Source organism: Chiloscyllium plagiosum, unplaced genomic scaffold, assembly GCF_037043375.1.
Source record: "Chiloscyllium plagiosum isolate Xiang-an unplaced genomic scaffold, Cpla_swu_hap1 HiC_scaffold_25, whole genome shotgun sequence".
NCBI lineage: Eukaryota > Metazoa > Chordata > Chondrichthyes > Orectolobiformes > Hemiscylliidae > Chiloscyllium > Chiloscyllium plagiosum.
In genome coordinates this window covers 15,040,746-15,059,910 of record NW_028270163.1, presented here as the reverse complement: position 1 = coordinate 15,059,910, position 19,165 = coordinate 15,040,746, and the positions used below count along the sequence as shown (strand labels likewise).

The following is a 19,165-nucleotide window of genomic DNA, read 5'->3' as shown; positions in this document are numbered from 1 at the left end:
CTAGTTCAACATCTGAGTAAACTTGAGAATTAATGAGGGTGTAGGGGATTATCTCAGCCTAATTTTAATTAATGGCATATCATTGGTCTCACCTTCAGATCTGTTTAGCACTAAATAGGCAACCTTACTTGGATCCCACAAGGCTATCTGGTGTAGAAAATAGAGACTTTGCACTGCTATTGTCTACATAATTTGAAAGTATTTTTGTGAGAGGAGTCTTTCCTCCCAGCAGTTTTAAATGTGCCTAATGAGTTTATGCTGGATGCTAAAAATGAGTACAAACTGTTTGGGCCAAATGGCCAGTTTTCGTAATGTATTTTCTGTGTCACTGTTTTGCTTAAGTACAACTTGATTATTTATTTTTAATTGCCAAATAAATAAAAATAAATGAGGTTAAAGGCCCACAGTTTCTTTCACAGAACTCAAAACAAACTTGCATGTTTAATATTAAACACTTTTAGATTACCTGATTTCCAGAGAGGCACAAGAGTTAAAGTTCTCTGATATTTTTCAGCAGCTGGCATTTAATCAGAATAATATACATGAGAAAAAAATAGGACTATTTTTGGAGAGGGTGGCATAATGAGAAAGATAAGGTTGGGAATGTCAGTGCTTTGAGTTGAGAAGTCATGGCAGGCTTCTTCATCCCTGATATTTGCCAAGTAACCATTGTTGAAATTGGGAAGTATCATTCTACGGTGGGGGTAAACAATTGATTCTGATTCCTTCAGCTAATTTACGCTCTAAGTAGAAGCAACGCATTTCAGTGTTTGAACTTAAAAGTTGCTAAATGGTGGTTGTCATTAGCGAGTTTTGAAAAGTTGAGTAGTTGTAATTTTAATGTGCTTACTGTTGATATATTACCATTTTTAATGATTTGAATATTTCTGCAATGTCCTTTATCAATTCCAGTAACTGGGCTTGTAAAATTTGCACTCTGTTTACAGTGCTCAATTGCTTGTGGTGTATTTCCAGTAAACTTTAACCCATTATTGCTTTAATGTCAAATTTTGTGACTTCAGTGTGATATCATTGGTCCACCAAGTATATTTGTGACAAAATAACTTTACAACATTTCAAAGTGTTGTACATTAACAATTTCAATATTAGAGTTTAATTCAATAGGAAGTCCTACTTGTTGCTGACCTCATGGTGGAGGCATATTCTGTACTGTAAAAAGTATTTTCACAAGTATGGTATGTAGACTGCAGCTTGGATTAGCGACTGATGTCCTTTTCTTTCCTATCTAAATTTGGTAGCCCTTCAACTGATGGTCATTCTTGTATTTGTATTTATGCCAAGTGAGTGTATCACTTCAAACTCATTATGCAATTTGGTCTTTCCCAGTCCAAGTGAGTTCAGGAAAAAGGTATGTGACTTGCATCATAATATGCTACTTCCTGTTTGATACAATAACCGTTTCTATCCTGGATTAGACTGTGTTTTAGCAATCTGTACCAGCATGGAAATGAAAGTACGTTATTTACATGTGGAGTTGGGAAAAAAAATGTATTGCTTTGGTAAACTTGAAAACTTGGCTGATTAGTATAAATTGTTAAATATATTAAATTTGTTTTCCTGGATTATAAACTAAAACAAGTAGTTCTGTAAATTATTTCTAATCATTTTACAGTGGGTAATAAATTGAATACTTTTTATTTTCACCTTTGCTAGAAGAATTATCTTCTTCTGGAGCCAAAAAACAACTTTGAATTTACTAAGTGTAGACATGACCTAAGCTTTGGAAGTAAGCACTTTAATATGGGCCAGCACCAACTGATGTAATGTTCTAAGTTAAGGCAGTAAAAGCCCGAAACTGAGATGACATCATTGGCTCTATTCAACTTATTCTGAATGAGTGAGCGGAGGTATTTTTCATCTTGAACTACTCAAGTATTAAGTTGACATCATCGGCATCCCTTTGATAAAGTAGATTTTGCTCACAGCATAGGCATTTTAGGAATTCCTATTGGTAATGTTAGCAATGTGGACTATAGCCACGCTGCTTTCAGTTACTGTAGAAAAATTGTAACATTAAACTGGGATTTGATGGTTGTGTATTTACCTGAAGGTCTTAAAAAGTGTTATTGTTTCAAAAATAGATTGACAGTGTATTCAAATGTTACTAAAGCATGGAATGGCTTGAAATAAATTCAAGATATTGCTTTAAAACCTTAAACCAATGGACTGATGGAATATGAGGTCTGAAATATTAATGTGCACTAGGTACATTTAACTTTGAACATCAAAGAAAATGATGATAAACACATTGAAAGATCTTCGAAACAAAAATAGGGGTGCAAGCTTTAGGCACGTTGATCGAATAGTGGATTAACTAGGTTCTTTTCAACATAGTTTAGTTCAGATAATACAAGAATATAATATCAACTAAATTGAATGCAGTTTGTTGAACATAACAGGATCGCAAGTACTTAAAAACAAGTAAACAATTTAAAGTTTTAGCAAATAAATAGCTAATTGATCTCCATTCTACCAAGTAGGGATGTTTATTATACTGAAGAAATGCATTTTTCAAAAAATAGTATTGTTTTAAATTTTTTTATTCTATAAAACTGTGGTTCTGAAGTTCTTTTTATTTAGTTACCCATGGCCTGATCATCCGCTATTGTATTATTGTGGCTATCGTTAATTGTTTAGTCAGATCCAAAAAATATTTTTCACGATCCTTTCCAAACAGAACTTCTGCTCTGTAATACACGTATGGGGACGAGAAAAGAAAATTATTCTCTCCTTCATTGCTATAAGCAAACAATTATATTTGTATCACACTGTTGACCAGACCAAGTCACTATTGCTTTTCAAAAGGCATTGGAAGATACTAAGCAGGAAGAGTTCATTTGAAAGGATGATCATGAAAAATTGAGGTTTTTGAATGTGGAGAGAAAACAAAACTTGAATTCAGACAGGAAATTCTAAAGTGTGATAGAATACTAGCTGGTGACTCACAGCAATGGTGGAAAAAGCTAGAGGGATTTTGTATGCTGAATTTAGAGAACTATGTTCTGACTACTAGGTTGGAGAAGATTGGACCCATAATAGTAAAGTTGAGGGCCAACAGAATGAATTTGAAAATAAGCGTGGAAGTTGTAGTCACTTCACTGAGGATTGCACTGTGACAGATTGGCAAGGATACAAATAAAACAGTATGATGCTTATCGTTGTATACCAGCCACACCTGATGCTTTGAGGTTAGAAAAAAATTGTTTTGGATCTGTCAGAAGTTTGGGGTAGCAACTACGTGGAGAGATTTGCTGCTGGCTGGGTGAGGTAGTGGAGTGAGTGCCAATTTGAAAGTGGGATAGTTGTTTTGGTGATGTGGTCAAAGTGGAATTTGAAGTTAAGGTCCAAGTTGAGTCGGACTCATTGCAAGCGAGAAGAGTGATGGATCAAAGTTGTTGGATATCTTAAGCAAAGTACTCGCAGAATATCATGATTTGATGTTGGGCTGGCAACTGGACAATATTGTTAAATCGTTCACTGAAGGTTTGACTTCTATTGCTGCTTATGTTGCCAATGAGTAAAGAAGAGAACATTTGCACTCCCCTTGGTCAAGTTGGAAGGTGTTCTGGTGGCCTTGGTAAGGCATTGCCATCTACCTCCATGGCATCAAACCATGTTTAGGGCCCTCTTAAGATGCAGTGGTAGGCTCCCTACCCCTAACCTGGGAGGTCTGGATTCACATCCCCCATGCTCCGGAGGTGCGTAATAACATCTCTGACAGGTTGGTTCTTAAAAATAGGTTTAAAAAAACTGTTGAGAAGCAGTCCTGAAGATAATGTCATATATATTGCTAATTGTCATTACAATTATATATCATATCTATGCTGAAGTAATCAAAATAATATAGAGCAAATTCTGTCAACCAACTAGTTAGTGCTAATCAGACAAAACTTAAGGATAATTCAGCTTTCAGTGTATCTTAGATCATTAATATAAATCAAAATTACTGATCTGCTAAACAACTGAACAAACTACAGAAATTTCCAAAATGCGTTAGCAATACATTTACATAATGTCTCATGGTTATCAGATAAGTGAGGTGTGCATCTGCTGTATGAATGTGATGTAAACTTTCAGCCTTTTTCCTGCTGATCAGTCTTCCAAACAAATCTAAAGTCTACTTTGAGGAAACAATGTGAATTTCAGAGATTTAGGCCATTGTTCAAAATAACTTGTCTGGTCTGAGGGTTGCACAGTGGCTTCTCCTTGGGGATGTTGTTTACTTAGGAATGCAGGAATCATGTCTGACCATACAGGAAAAGTAGTGCCTGGTGTACTTCTGTTTTGTATTTTGAAGTTGTATTGCATGAAATGCAGTAGCGAATGTTTTGCTATAAATTCTGTGTTACGATTGAGCCCCCCACTATCACCTGATGAAGGAGTGTCGCTCCGAAAGCTAGTGTGCTTCCAGTTAAACCTGTTGGACCATAACCTGGTGGTGTGATTTTTAACTTTGTACACCCCAGTCCAACACCAGCATCTCCAAATCTTGAATTTTTGTGGAAGGGTCACATCCGAAGCGTTAACTCTGATTTCTCTGCACAGATGCTGCCAGACCTGCTGAGCTTTTCCAGCAACTTCTGTCTTCGTTTCTGATTTACAGCATCTGCAGTTCTTTCATTTTTTTTATTTAGATTTGAATTTTTATTGTTTCTCATAATCCCAGGAAGCACTTCATCATCAGTGAAATTTGTTGTAATGTTGTCTTGAGTGTATCATCCAATTTTCATATGTTAAGCTCCCACAGTGTGTTTTTTCTGTCAAGTGGGGCAAAGGACAAAAATTGTCCAGTGCACCTGGAATAATTCCTTCAGCTTTCTTCACAATAGTGTCATGGATCTCTTATATCCTGCTGAAGTTTGACGTCTGACTCAAATGACACCAGTTCTGACAACATCTCAGGATTACGACTGGTGCCATATGCTAGTGAGGCGAGGAACAAGTGCAGCTAAACATGTGGCTATAGGGTTGGTGCAGGAGGGAGGGCTTCAGATACGTAGGTTATTGGGGTACTTTCTAGGAAAGGTGGGACCTGTACACGAAGGACGGGTTGCACTCAAACTGGAGGGACAGTAGTGTCCTGGGCAGGTGATTTGCTAGAGCACTTTAGGAGGGGAGGGTTTAAACTAGTTTGGCAGGGGGATAGGCATCAGAGCTACAGATCAGAGCAGAGAGTAGTTGTTGAACGGGCAAAAATAGAATGCAGAGTGTCTTAAGAAGGATACACAGTTGATAGGGCAAAGGGAAGAGTTAAAATGTGTCTCAATGCAAGGAGTGTCAGGAATAAGAGTGATGAATTTAGAGTGTGGATGAGTACTTGGAACTCTGATGTTGTGACCATAATGGAGACTGGATGTTCCAGGGTTTGGATCTTTCAAAAAGAATAGGGAGAGGGGTTAAAGAGGAGATGGAGTATCATTGTTAATTAGAGAGTGTATCACAGCTGCAGCAAAGGAGGGTTTGTCTACTAAGTCAGTATGGGTGGAAGTCAATAACAGAAAAGGAGCAGTCACTTTATTGGGTGATTTCTGTGCACCCCCCATAGCAGCAGAGAGGTGGAAGAACAGATTGGACAGTAGATCTTGGAAAGGTACAGATGTAGCGAGTTGTTGGTATGGGTGACTTCAGGTTCCCCAATATTGATTGAAACCATCTTAGTGCAGATGGTCTGGATGGAGTTGATTTTTGTCGGTATGTCCTGGAAGTATTCCTGTCTCAATATGTAGATAGGCTGACTAGGGGGGACTAGCTAGGCAACGTGCCAGGCCAAGTATGAGATCACTCGGTGGGGGAGCATTTTGGTGACAATTACCTCACCTTTGCCATAGCCTGGAGCGGGGTAGGAACAGATAGTATAGGATGGTATTTAATTAGAGGAGGGGAAATTTATATTGCTATTAGACAGAAGCTGTGGAGTATAAATTGGGAACAATTGTTCTCCAGGAAATGCAAGTCAGAAATGTGGAGGCTGTTTAAAGTGCGCTTGTTGCAAGTGTTGGATAACTTTCTCCCACTGAGACAGGCAAGGAATAGTAAGGTGAAGGAGCTTTGGATGACAAGAGAAGAGGAGCTTCTCGTCAAGAGGAAGAAGGAAGCTTACTTAAGGTTGAGGAAGCAAGGACCTTTCACAGCTTTAGAGGATTACAGGGTAGCTAGGAAAGAACTCAAAATGGACTGAGGAGCGCTAGATGAGGACACAGAAAAGCCTTGGCAGGAAGGATTAGGGAAAAACCCAAAGGCGTTCTACACTTAACAGAATGATCAGACAGGGTTGGGCCAATCAGGGATAGTGGAGGGAACTTGTGCCTGGAGTCTGAAGAGGTAGGGGAGGTCCAAAATAAGTTTTTTGCTTCAGTATTCATGAGAGAGGGGGATCCTGTTGATAGAACACCGTGGACCAGGTTAATAGACTTGAACAGATTGATGTTAAGAAAGTGGATGTGCTGGAAATTCTGGGAAGCATCAAGATTGCTAAGTCCCCAGGGTCAGACCAGATATATCCAAGGTTACTCCAGGAAGCAAGGAATGCAACTGCTGCACCTCTGGCGATTGATCTTTGCGTTCTCTCTCTAGCTCTCTCTCTTGCGCACACTCTCACGCTCGCTCTCACCCCATGGGAGTAGTACCGGATGTTTGGCGGGAGGCGAATGTTGTTCCTCTGTTCAAGAAAGGGAATAGGGAAATCCCTGGTAATTACATACCAGTCAGTCTTGCATCTATGGCAGGCAAGGTACTTGAAAGTATTCGGAGTGATAGGATTAATGACTATTTGGAAAAACATAGTTTAATTAAAAATAGTCAGCATGGCTTTGTGAGGGGCAGGTCATGCCTCACAAGCCTTAATGAGTTCTTTGAGGATGTGACAAGACAAGTTGGCAAAGATCGAGCAGTGGGTGTGGTGTATCTGGATTTCAGTAAGGTATTAGATAAGATTCCCCATGGTAGGCTCACTCAAAGTTTGGAGGTATGGGATAAAGGGAAATTTGGCTGCCTGGATACAGAATTGGCTGGCCGAAAGAAGACAGTGAGTGATAGTAGATGGAAAGTATTCTGCCTGGAGGTCGGTGACTAGTGGTGCCCTGCAGGGAACTGTTCTCAGGCCTCTGCTCTTTGTAGTTTTTATAAATGACTTGGATGAGGAAGTGGAAGAGTGAGTTAGTAAGCTTCAGATGACACAGAGCTCGATGGTGTTGTAGATAGTGTCAAGGGCTGTTGCAGGCTACAACAAGACATTGACTGACAGGATGCAGAGCTGGACTGAGAAGTGGCAGATGGAGTTCAACCTGGATAAATGTGAAGTGATTCATTTTGGAAGGTCGAATTTGAATGCTAAATACAGTGTTAAAGACGGGATTCTTGGCAGTGTGGAGGAACCGCAGGATCTTGGGGTCCACATATATAGATCTTTCAAAGTTACCACCCAAGTTGATCGGGTTGTTCAGAAGGCATATGGTCTTTTGGCTTTCATGAACAGGGGGATTGAGTTTACAAGCCACAGCTCTATAAAACCCTGGTTAGCCCACACTTGGAATATTGAATCCAGTTCTGGTCACCTCATTAAAGCATCTACATCCTTCCTATAGAGAGGGTGCAGAGGAGATTTACCAGGATACTGCCTGGATTGGAGGGCATGTCTAATGAAGAGAGGTTGCGTGAGCTCGGCTTTTCACACTGGAGAGAAGAAGGAAGAGAGGTGACTTGATAGAGGTGTACAAGATAATGAGAGGCATGGAGTAGATAGTCAGAGACTTCTCCCCAGGGCAGAAATGGCTGTCACAACGGTTCATAGTTTTAAGGTAGTTGGAGGAAGGTATAAGCGAGATGTCAGAAGAAGGTTCTTTGCACAGAGAGTAATGGGTCCTTGGTGGTTAGGTTGATCTTGGGTTCAGATAAATGTTTGGTACAACATAATGGGTCAAAGGGCCTGTACGGTTCTATATTTTATTACCTTGGTGCTGATTTGAGGTATAAATTTTGATTTTTCTTTCTTTCAAGTTTCTTTGGGATTTGAATCGACAACTTTGATTCAGGCCAGCATGCTTTCAGCTAAACATTTGCATTCATTTGGTGTTTTTGAGTCACTCATTCAAAGCATTTCATACTTGATGTATTGCTTTGACATGTAGTGTCTGTTTTTCAGACAAATGAGGGAAGATATTTTATGAAGTATGATGACCAACTATTTTTTTGGTGGTGAGTGAAGGAAATAGTTTGCCCAGGGTGCCAGTAAAATACTGTCCTCCATATTAACCACACAACCTGGGATCTTGGCGAGATCCCATTAAGAACAATGGCAATTTGGGAATTCATGTTTCTTTTCCCTTGTACTGAGGTATTTAAATAAATAAATAGTATTTATTACACAATAGGTTCTAGGGGCAGCGTTTGCACATCCAACCTACTATGGAGGCAAAAATGTTTGAGATAATCTGTAAGAAATGTATATTAACGCTATATAATCTATTAACACATTTTTAACTTCTGACCTGCTATGTTTGAATTTTAATTTGCAAAGTGTTTTGTAAACTGATGAAGCCCAATAAATAGTATTATGTAACGCTTTCATTTCTTAACCTTCATGCAGTGGAGTGAAATGTAATTCCAGTTAACTCAATTTTATGCTGAATAAATGGTTTGCGGTGATGAGCTAAGTTGCGTAGAGTATAAAGCAAATGTCGTCTGTAGTCCGTGCTGTTACCTATCTCAGCTGGGCAGCAATTGAGATGGAGGACAACTTGTATCAGTTTTGGAAAAGGGAATATTAGCCAAGCTTCCAGCTCCAGTGACTCATTGCTAGAAATTGAATGTGAATTTTAAGTAAGGAAGAGCTCAGCTTAATGGTGATGTCAGCTGTTGGACTTGAAGATACATGGGTCTCAAATGGTCATCTTTCAAAGCATAATCTCTCAAATATGAAAGCTCGGAGAAAACAAAGCGCAAAAATGGCCAAAGGCCAGTGAATTGTTGCAATTTATCAATTATTCTGTTGAATAGGTTCTCCTCTCTTCCCCCCCCCCCCCCACCACCACCACCACCACCACTGGTGCTGCAAATTAGGTTTCACTGCTGTTCAGTATCTTCAGGCAAAAGTTGATACTTCTGTCGGGCCCATGACTAGCAATCTTGCAACTAACATGTTTAGCTATATCTGCAACTGCAAGACTTGTTTTGAAAAAAATGAATGTTAGCAATTTCAGTTGACTTCAATTTTCACATTTATTTTAAGCTTTATGTCACCTTTGAGACTTCTGAATACTTAAGTAGAATTTGAATTTACAGGCATTAGGGATAGGTATGGAAGGTGGGTGTATGGAACGTTGACACAGATCAGCTGTAATCCCATTGACTGGTGGTTACTTTTTCCTTGAGTGATCTGAGTGTATACTTTCCAGCTGCTGAAAGCTTAGATGGTTAGTAAACTAGAAGTAAGAATTTCTGGGACAAAATTAGAAATTGCTGAAAAAATGTATTGAGTTTTCCAGCAGTTTCTGATTTTGTTTTTGATTTGTAGCATCCGCTGTTCCTTTTTTTTTAAAGCAATCTCTGGGTATATCTTGTGTGCTCATTCATTCTCCTCAGGTTTGTAGTTTCCCTCTTCTCTGTCATTCATTGCTCACGGAGGAAACGGCATGTATTTTTGATGGCAATGAAATGAATTTCAGTAAATCAGAATTCTGGCAAGTATTTGTCTTTTTTAAAATTTGAATTAAAATGTTATCACTGATGTTGAAGAGGGAAGAAAGGAAGTTCAATGAGAAAAATACATTTTACTTGAAGTACATCTACATTTAATAAGTGTTCACAAAATAAAAGTTAGTTTTGAAAAAAAATGTCAAATTTTCTTCCCAATAAATCTAATCAGATCTGGTGTGTTTGACTGGGCAGTGGGTGGACTTCAACATAGGCAGATGTGAACTTAGTAGGCCCCATTATTTCTTGATTCTCGAACAAAAATAACACACTTTCCACACCTGAATATGATTTTAGTAATTCCTCCTGAAAGTCAATAGATGTCAATCGAGAACAGCACCACAGGCTTCCCTTCCTCCTTTCAGCCTTATTACACTTAATGTAAATGTAGACAATGGCCATTTGAGTAGGGTTCTAGAGCATGTGTTAGCTGTGGGGTGATACTTCTGCAGGGGATTAATATCTTCAAAAGAAAAGGAGAAATATTTTGGGGACAAAGAAAGCTTAGTTTACAGCTTGATAAGGAAATATAAGCATGAAAAGTAATCCAGTAAAACTTCAATCTGAAAGTAATTCTGCTCACCACCTGCTTTGGAATCGGGTGTGCTTTTTAAGTTTGGCTGAAAATGGGCTTGCAAAGCTCATAATCCACCCATTTGAAAGCTGAGATTTGAAGAATTGACATTGCAGTATATTAGTATGTGAGTAAATCAAAGTATTTTGTGTGAATTCTATCTAAAGCAGGAAATCAAACTGCTGATTTTTTTTTAATAGCCCCTGCTGTTGTACAGCATCTGGACAGATAACCACATGGAAGATGATTCATGTGAATAAAATATGTAAAATCATCTTGTCGACTAAGCTGTGAAGTTAAAAAACCAAGAACGAAAATCTAGATTTGGGTTACCTGCTGTGCTTTCAAAAAAAAAGCAATTTTATCACTCCTCTTATGTAAAGTAAATTTTATGTCCCTGAAATTTTCCTCTGGAATAAAATAAGCATGCCAGATGTTCTAGAAAAGACAACATTTAGAATAGTTTTCAATTCGAATGGAATTTTCTCAGCACATTATTTTCTAACAATCAAAAGGAAATAGATTCAGACATAGGTGGACTCATGGGATTGGGCTTAAAGCTTTGTAAATATAAAAGCAGCTGCTAAAGAAAGGAGGAAAGCTGCACTGTGATACTGTCATGAAAATCCAAGCTGAAATTGGTATGAGTCAGATGAACTGTTTCATCGAAAGTTTATTTATTGAAGGCAACATCTGAGGTGGATTGTTAGTTTTCAAATTTGGCTGCCTTTGCAACATTTAATTGTCATACGCTTTGGTAAGGCAGACGAAGTGATCGCTTCACAGCATATGATGTTGCATGTTGGCCAGGAAATGAATTACTGTGCAGTAAACAGTTTTTCTGGCATTACTACGTGGAAATTCATGAAATATTGAGATGCAACCTGAAGGACCGCACAGATATAATTGAGTCAGAGGGAAAAGCAGTTTATAGGAATTTGAGAACAGGGCTAGGCTGTTCAGACCTCGTGCTGCAGCCTTGGTCATGGCTAATCATTGACTTCAGTATCAATTTTCTATGCTATCCCCATATCCCTTGCAGTAATTAGTATCTAAAATTCTTAACGATCTCTACCTTGAACTTATTTGCTGATTGAGTTTCCACAGCCTTCATGAATGGCGAATTCTCTAAATTTACTTCCCACTGAAGAAATTCTTCCTCAGTCTCAAACCTAACGGGTTTGCCCCTCATCAGTGAGGGTGTCCATTTACTCTAGATGTCCCAGCCAGAAGAAACATCTTTTGCATCTATCCTAACCCTATTTTAGAAAACAATTAAGTTTCTGAGAATCACCTCATTCTTCTAAACTTGAGAAAATACAGGATGGGTTGCCTCAGTCTCTCTTTGTAGGACAGTCCTACCATTCCAGCATTTAGCTTACTTGAACCTCAGCTGCACAGTCTGTGAAAATTGTGTCTGTCTGTCGGAAATGGGACCAAAAATGCCCACAGTATTTCAGATCTGGTCTCAAAAATGCTCAATGCAATTGCACCAAGATACCTATTCTCAAATCCTCATGATAAAGGTGAAGATATTGTCTGTCTTCAGTTATTTGCTGCACCTGCCTGTTAGCTTTCTCTCTGAATGTTTAAGTTCATCACCTTGACACTGGTGCAGGTACTGTCAAGGTACCCAATTTCTTTTCTTGACATCTCGCACAAAAGAAACAGCAGTCTTTCAGTGATTCCTATACAGATTTGAGATTTTTATATTGGAAAATATGAAAGCAGTTTCTGGGTACAAACACAATTAGTCCACTTGACCAAAGATGGAGCAGCAATACCTTTCTTCAGTGCAAAGCTGTGTTCCTGATATTCATCAATACAACAACAAAATACACTGAATGTTAGAAACTTAGAATTTAAAAACAGCTGGAAAGAGCTCAGCAAGTTCGACAACTAATTAATTGATAATCTCAATTGGAAGGATAATTCCTGGCTGCCAGAATTGTCATACAAGAATAGAAAAAATGTTCATTTTGGCTTTTACTCCATAATTGATTAACGAGACCTGTTGGTGTTCCAGAAACTACTTGCACTCTTTATGAATGTATATATTTCCATTTAATGTCAAGAATCATTAGAGGAAAAGGATTGTCTTTTATTTACTCTTCCAAGTAATCATCTTTAAAGTTTAATAGCCTGCATGCCCTTAGTTACTTCAACGTTTATATTCAAATTAGCCATAGTATTTGACACACTTGGGGTGGTTGACAATTGGATTCTAAAGAGTCCAAAGGTAGCATAATGCTAAAATTAGAGTTTTGTTAATTGCAATGCTGTCATCAAATATTTTCGCATGGACAGTAATGGGAACTTGGAAAACTCTTTTCTTCACAAAAAAATTTCTTGAGCCAAGTAAGATGAGTTAAGGTGCAGTTAAGCCTGTTTGTAATTGAACTGAGAACAGACCTGAACTTGAAAGGGATAGTTCCCAGGCCACTATCCTAAATATTTGATTATTTACATGTCGAGTGGTCTAATTTCTGCTAATTACTTTCCCATATTGTTTAACCATTGATTGCCTCTATTTAAGAAAATATTTTAGCAAAATACTTGGTTTTGAGGTCAACTTTTAATCCTTGCTACGATCATCTTTTATTGTGTCCAGTAAATTCTTTACCATATAATCCATGCCAGAACTGCAAAATGTCCTGAACATAGTTAACTCCTATGTATTAAGGGGTTCACTTTGGCAAAGGTGAGTCTAATTTTATTTGAGGTTTGCTGAACTCTAGCTGCTATTGATAGTTCTCATTCAAAATATAAACCACTTCAGTGAAGATAAACGCACTTAACTGTTTCCAAACTTTTGTTGGCCGTGAGACCATTCCTAGGATTGCTTCAAGAAGAAAACTACTTTTTCCCTTTCATCAAACACTTTCGGGCATATTGGCTTTAATCCAGGATACTATTCTTTTTGAAATTGTGCATTTATTTTGGCTGGTACCTGAACCTGCATAATGTGGTGACCTCCGCAATATAGACTGAAATCTTTAAATAATAAAGGTTCTCTCGCTCTCGCTCTCTCATTACAGAAAGACGACTGGCATTGGTTTAACCTGAGGGTCACCATGCATGTCCTTGGTAACCTCAGCTGGTGCGAGAATTGAACTCTCACTGGTGTCACACTACATCACAAACCAGCTGTCCAGCCAACTGAGTTAATATAGGAGGAGGGATAATAAGGGAAAACGTTAAATTAGCAGAGCACAATTGTATTTGCTCCTGTTAATACTTTGAAACCACAAACTGTCATAGTAGTTGCATAGAAGTATGCATTACAGTATAAATGGGAAATGATTGCTTTTTTTAGTGCTGTGATTATATGTGAAAATGGACATACTGTATTTTAGAATTATTTCATGTTTTCCTATTTAAAATCAACAAATCCACAGTTTTTCTGCTTAGCTACCAGATAAAAATCTCTTTTTTTGGTTTGTTTTATAAAACTCTGAATTTTACAGTAAGGAAAAAACAAAACACAAATGTAGCATTCCCACTGTTCTGAATGTTTTTTTAAAAATCCACTGCAGTTACTGCATATTTCAGTTTTGCAAGAGGCTTAAATATATTTTGGGCAAGCTGAGTGAGTAGGTAAATGCATGGTAGATGCAGTATAATGTGGATAAATGTGAGGTTATCCATTTTGGGAGTAAAAACAGGAGGGTGGATTATTATCTGACAGGGTGCAACAATACCTGAATGTCAATAACAGACACGAGTGACTGAAAGTAAATATGGAGAGTGCATCAGGTAGTAAAGAAGGCAAATGGTATGTTGGTCTTAGCAAAAGGATTAGAGTACACGAGCAGGGATGTTGTGCTCAATTGCACAGAGCCTTAGACCACAGAGGATATTGTGTGCAATTTTGGTCTCGTTATCCGAAAAAGGATGCTTTTGCTATTGAGGGAATGCAGGTACAGTTCGCCAGATTGATTCCTGAGATGGTTAGACTGAAGCATGAGGGGAGGTTGAATCGTTTGGATTATGTTATTGACATTCAGAAGAATATGGATGAAAGTCTCATAGAAACCTATAAAATTAAAACATGACTGGACAGGGGAGTCCAGAACAGGTCACGGTCTAAGGATGTGGGATAAACCATTTAGGACTAAGATGAGAAGAAATTTCTTCATCCAGAGAGCGATGAGCTTGTGAATGTCACTACCCCAGAAACAGGTGAGGCCAAAACATTGTATGATTTCAAGGAAGTGTTGGGTATAACACTTGAACTATACGGATCAAAGGATATATGGGAAAAGAAGGGGGAACAGATGACTGATTGGCATGATTAGGCATGATCAGCATGAAAGATGGAGCAGGGCTGAATGGCATACTCTTATTTTCATTTTTTTTAACATTTCAATTAGGATGTCTCCAGTAATTGCAAAAGGTGAATTTTCACAAATTGTTTTCACCCATTTGTAATCTGATCTCCCTCACTTGGATTAGTGATGAAGGGACATGAGCACCTGCAGGACATCTTATCTACTGCAGTGTGATAATTTTATGCATAACAATCAATGCAAATCTTGGAATCACATTGCTTAGTTTTCTACATTTCTAAACGCATTTAAGGTTCTAGCAATTTTGCCAACTTGGAACTGCTTGGTCATGTGTCTTTGCTTCAATGGATAGTGGTTGCTCTTTAAGCCTGAAGCACTTTATTAATAAAATAACTTCAAGTGAAGGTTCTGCTTAAAATTTGAAGCTATTACGCATTGCTAAGATTGTTGTTAGAGGGCTTAGCCAAGATTGTTTTCTTATGCATGTAGTAGCTTGCAATTGTGCAACTATTCAAGTGAATGGATAGGAAATTGTAGGTTGGTGAGTGCAGAGCAGAAAATCTGTGTTCATGTGTACAAAGGTTCAGAAAAGTTAGGAAGAAACTTGATTGGAACTGATCCTGCACAATTTTTGTATTTAAATGCTCAGACAAAACTTTTTAGATTAGATTACTTACAGTGTGGAAACAGGCCCTTCAGCCCAACAAGTCCACACCGCCCCGATTTACCCCTTACCTAACACTACGGGCAATTTAGCATGGCCAATTCACCTAACCTGCACATCTTTGTGACTGTGGGAGGAAACCGGAGCACCCGGAGGAAACCCACACAGACACTGGGAGAATGTGCAAACTCCACACAGTCAGTCGCCTTAGGCGGGAATTGAACCCGGGTCTCTGGCGCTGTGAGGCAGCAGTGCTAACCACTGTGCCACCGTGCCGCCCACAAATGAAATGCCTTGATAAGCATTGGCTAGTAGTTCATCAGTGATCACCAATTTTGTTACTGTGATGAATTTCTGATTAGCTTTAAAATTCTGTGTATTGTGCTCAAGATCTTAGCTGAGCCAAGGATAGGTCATAATTGATTTGAAATTATTCCTAAATTGTTTTGAAATTTAAGGGCAGATTAATTTCCATCCTTTTTAGCTGTTTCATAGAGCCCATTTTAATTGTGTTATTCATGTCATCGTAGATTATGGAAAAGTTTGACACGATTGTGAACAGAGGGGTTGTTTCCTCTCATGGGAGGTTCTAGGACCAGAAGGCATAGTGTGAAAATAAGAGGTCACCTTTTCAGGCAGATGAGCAATTTTTTGCTCTAGGGAGTACTGAATCTATATAATTCTTTACTGCAGGATGCTGTTGAGGCTGGGTTATTAAGTATATTCAGGGCTGATACAGATTTTTTCGTCAGTAGGGGAATAAGAATTATGGGGTTGAGATATGTAAGTGGAGTTGAGGATTATCAGATGACCCAAGTACTCATTGAATGGCAAAGCAGGCATGATGGCTAAATGGCCTAATTCTGCTCCTGCATTTTATGGTCCTATAATAATCCTATAATTACATATCCAGGGAAGTAGAGAGGATTTTGAACTGAATAGTAGGGGCAAGGATCAAATTTGAAATATGTGGTCAGGTAAAGAGTAGAGTCAAGGCCAAAGAGAGATATTAATGTAGGAAAAGATAAACCGATCATGACAGGAAGAGATATACAGAGACAGTATAAATCACAGGATGTACAAAAACAGTGAAAGGCTAAACCCAAAGTCTGTATATTTGAATGCATCTGGCATTTGAAACAAAGCAAATGAACAGCAAAAATAAAAATGAAAACATTTGAATTGTAAGTGCCTATTTAAAAGTGATCTAATTATACATTTCTAATGAGACTTGTTTCTGACTTTCAGTAGTGTTTTCTCAGACTAAATATTGGTTAAATAGACAGACAAACTGAAATTACTGTGAATGTGCAGGGTTGGTGGTGGGATGGAGGGCAGAAGGAGAGTGTAATCACAGCTGTCATTTATATTTGAAGGTCACCCAAAAATGAAGTCATTTTCGAACCATGGTGTGCTTGCCTCATAAGTAGCTTATTTAAAAGGCTGATCCTAGCTGATGTAATCTCAGTAGAAGAGCATGTATTCCTTTTAGTCATTATACCTGTTAGATGATGCAATGGTTTTCTTTCATTTGTATTGTTGAAATTTTAGCTATTTATACTTCCCATGGAGTCATAGAATTGTACAGCATGGAAACAGACCCTTCAGTCCAACACATCCATGCTGACCTGATATCCTAAACTGATCTAGTCCCAATTATCATGTGCTTCTAAACCCTTCCTATTAATGTAGCCATCCAAATGTCTTTGAAATGCTGTAATTGTACCAGCTTCCTCCACTTCGTCTGGCAGCTCATTGCATATACGCACTACCCTCTTCACAGAAAAGTTGTCCCTTAGGTCCCTTTTTATATCTTTCCCCTCTCAATTCAACCCTATGCCCTCTAGTTTTGGGCGCCCCCAACCCGGGAAAAATGACATTGACTATTCACCATATCCATGCCCATCATGGTTTTATAAACTAATGTAAGGTCACCCCTCAATTTCCGACACTGAAGTAAAAATAGCCCTAGCCTATTCTGTCTCTTCCTGTAGCTCAAACCATCTAACTCCAGTAATATCCTTATTAATCTTTTCTGAACACTTTCAAATTTAATAACACAATTTCTGTAGCAGGGAGACCAGAATTGGACACAATATTCTAAAAGTGGCTTAACCAATGTCCTGTATAGCCACAACATGACCTCCCAATTCATATACTCAATGTTCTGACCAATAAAGGCAAATATACCAAACACCACCTTCGCTATCCTGTCTACTTGTGACTCCACCATCAAGGGACTATGAACCTGCACACCACGGTCTCTCTGTTCAGGACCTCTCCCCAGGATACTACCATTAAGTGTATAAGTCCTGCCCTGATTTGCCTTACCAAAATACAACACCTCATATCTCTCTAAATTAAGCTCCATCTGTCACCCCTTGGCCCATCAGTCCATTTGATCGAGTTCCCGTTGCACTCTGAGATAACCTCATTCGCTTTCGTTACACCACCAATTTTGGCGTCATCTGCAAACTTATTAATCATATCTCCTATGATCACATCCAAATCCTTTTATATAAATTTTGAAAAGCAGAGAAACCAGCATTGATCTTTGTGGCACACTGGTTGTTCCAGGTCTCCAGGCTGAAAAACAACTCTTCTACCATCACCTTCTGTCTCCTATCTTGGAGCCAATTTTTTATCTAAATGGTAGCTGTACCTGGTTTCCATGTGATATAACCTTGAAAACTCATTGTATTTCTCTGAGCTTGACTGAAAGCTGAAAATAATCAGATTTTAAATTATTGCTGTTGGAAGCACTACCTGTGCTCTCAACTTGCCTTGCACAAAACAGCTGATTTACCCAACATTTCTTCTGTGACTGCAGGTAGGCCCAGCTCCCTCTTAAAATATTACTCCCCCCATGTGATTTGCTGTTTGAGTGCACTCCACTGAATAGTCTTGGAACATTTTATGATATTGAATGATGCATAATGCACGTTGTTGTAAACTCTTGGAATGGTAAAGGCAAGTATATTCCTCTAGTTTATACTAATCTATGACTTTTAGAGAAGCCTAGTCCTTCCAGTTTTGAACACTCGCCTTGGGAAAAGAGACTTCTGGTTAAGCTGGTAACTGACAAACGTGAACAATAATTGCAATAGCGTGAATTTGCAAAGCAGGCTTCTGTTAATTCCAGGGACTAGGAAAAAGTGAGGACTGTAGATGCTGGAGAGTCAGCGTTGAATATTGTGGCCCTGGAAAAGCACAGCAAGTCAGGCAGATCCGATGAGCAGGAGCTTCGCCATTTCGGGCATAAGGGCTTATGCCCAAAATGTCAATTCTCCTACTCGGATGCTGCCTGACCTGCTGTGCTTTTCCAGTGCCACGCTTTTCAACTGCTGTTAATTATAGTCACTATGATGGACTGTTTGAGTGCATGTAGATTCAACTGCATTAAAGAGGTCTAGTGATAGCAGTTTGCCACAGAATTCAGTATCCATGCTCCCCGTGCATGGTGGCTACCTGATGTGCTATCTACATGATGTACTGTAGCACCCCAGCAGATCCTCTTTGTGTACACCTCTTAGTTCTGTAAGTTCCATTAGAGAATGATGTCAGTGTCAAGACAACATGCATCATCTGACTCTTAGAAAGGCCCATCATACCACCTTCAACTAAGGCACATGACTGATCAGCCGTAGGACCTTCCCTTTGATTGGGGACCCCAAAGAGCACAGGTCTTGCTGCGGAGAGCAGCTGGCAGCCTGGTTAATTAGTAGCTCCTATAGTCATATGGCTGCTGCCAGTAAAACACCCACATGAGGCCTGGATGTTTGCAGGATCCTTGACCAGAGATAAATGGTGGAGTGGGACGCCCTGTTGAAAGGGAATGTGGGAATAACAGGGTCAGCAGCAAGACTAGTAGCTGCCTCCTTTCCATCGACCAGGTTTCAATTGGGCATTGAATACCTTTTGAACCAG

At 38.9% G+C, this 19,165-nt stretch overlaps 1 protein-coding gene and 1 pseudogene across 4 annotated transcripts in view; both read left to right on the top strand.

The window, feature by feature from the left end:
- Positions 1 to 19,165, top strand: part of map2k4a (mitogen-activated protein kinase kinase 4a) — a 187,348-nt gene that overhangs the window by 156,250 nt on the left and 11,933 nt on the right. The gene's annotated exons all lie outside the window — the stretch shown is intronic.
- LOC122562373 (U6atac minor spliceosomal RNA) lies at positions 3,537 to 3,642 on the top strand (annotated as a pseudogene).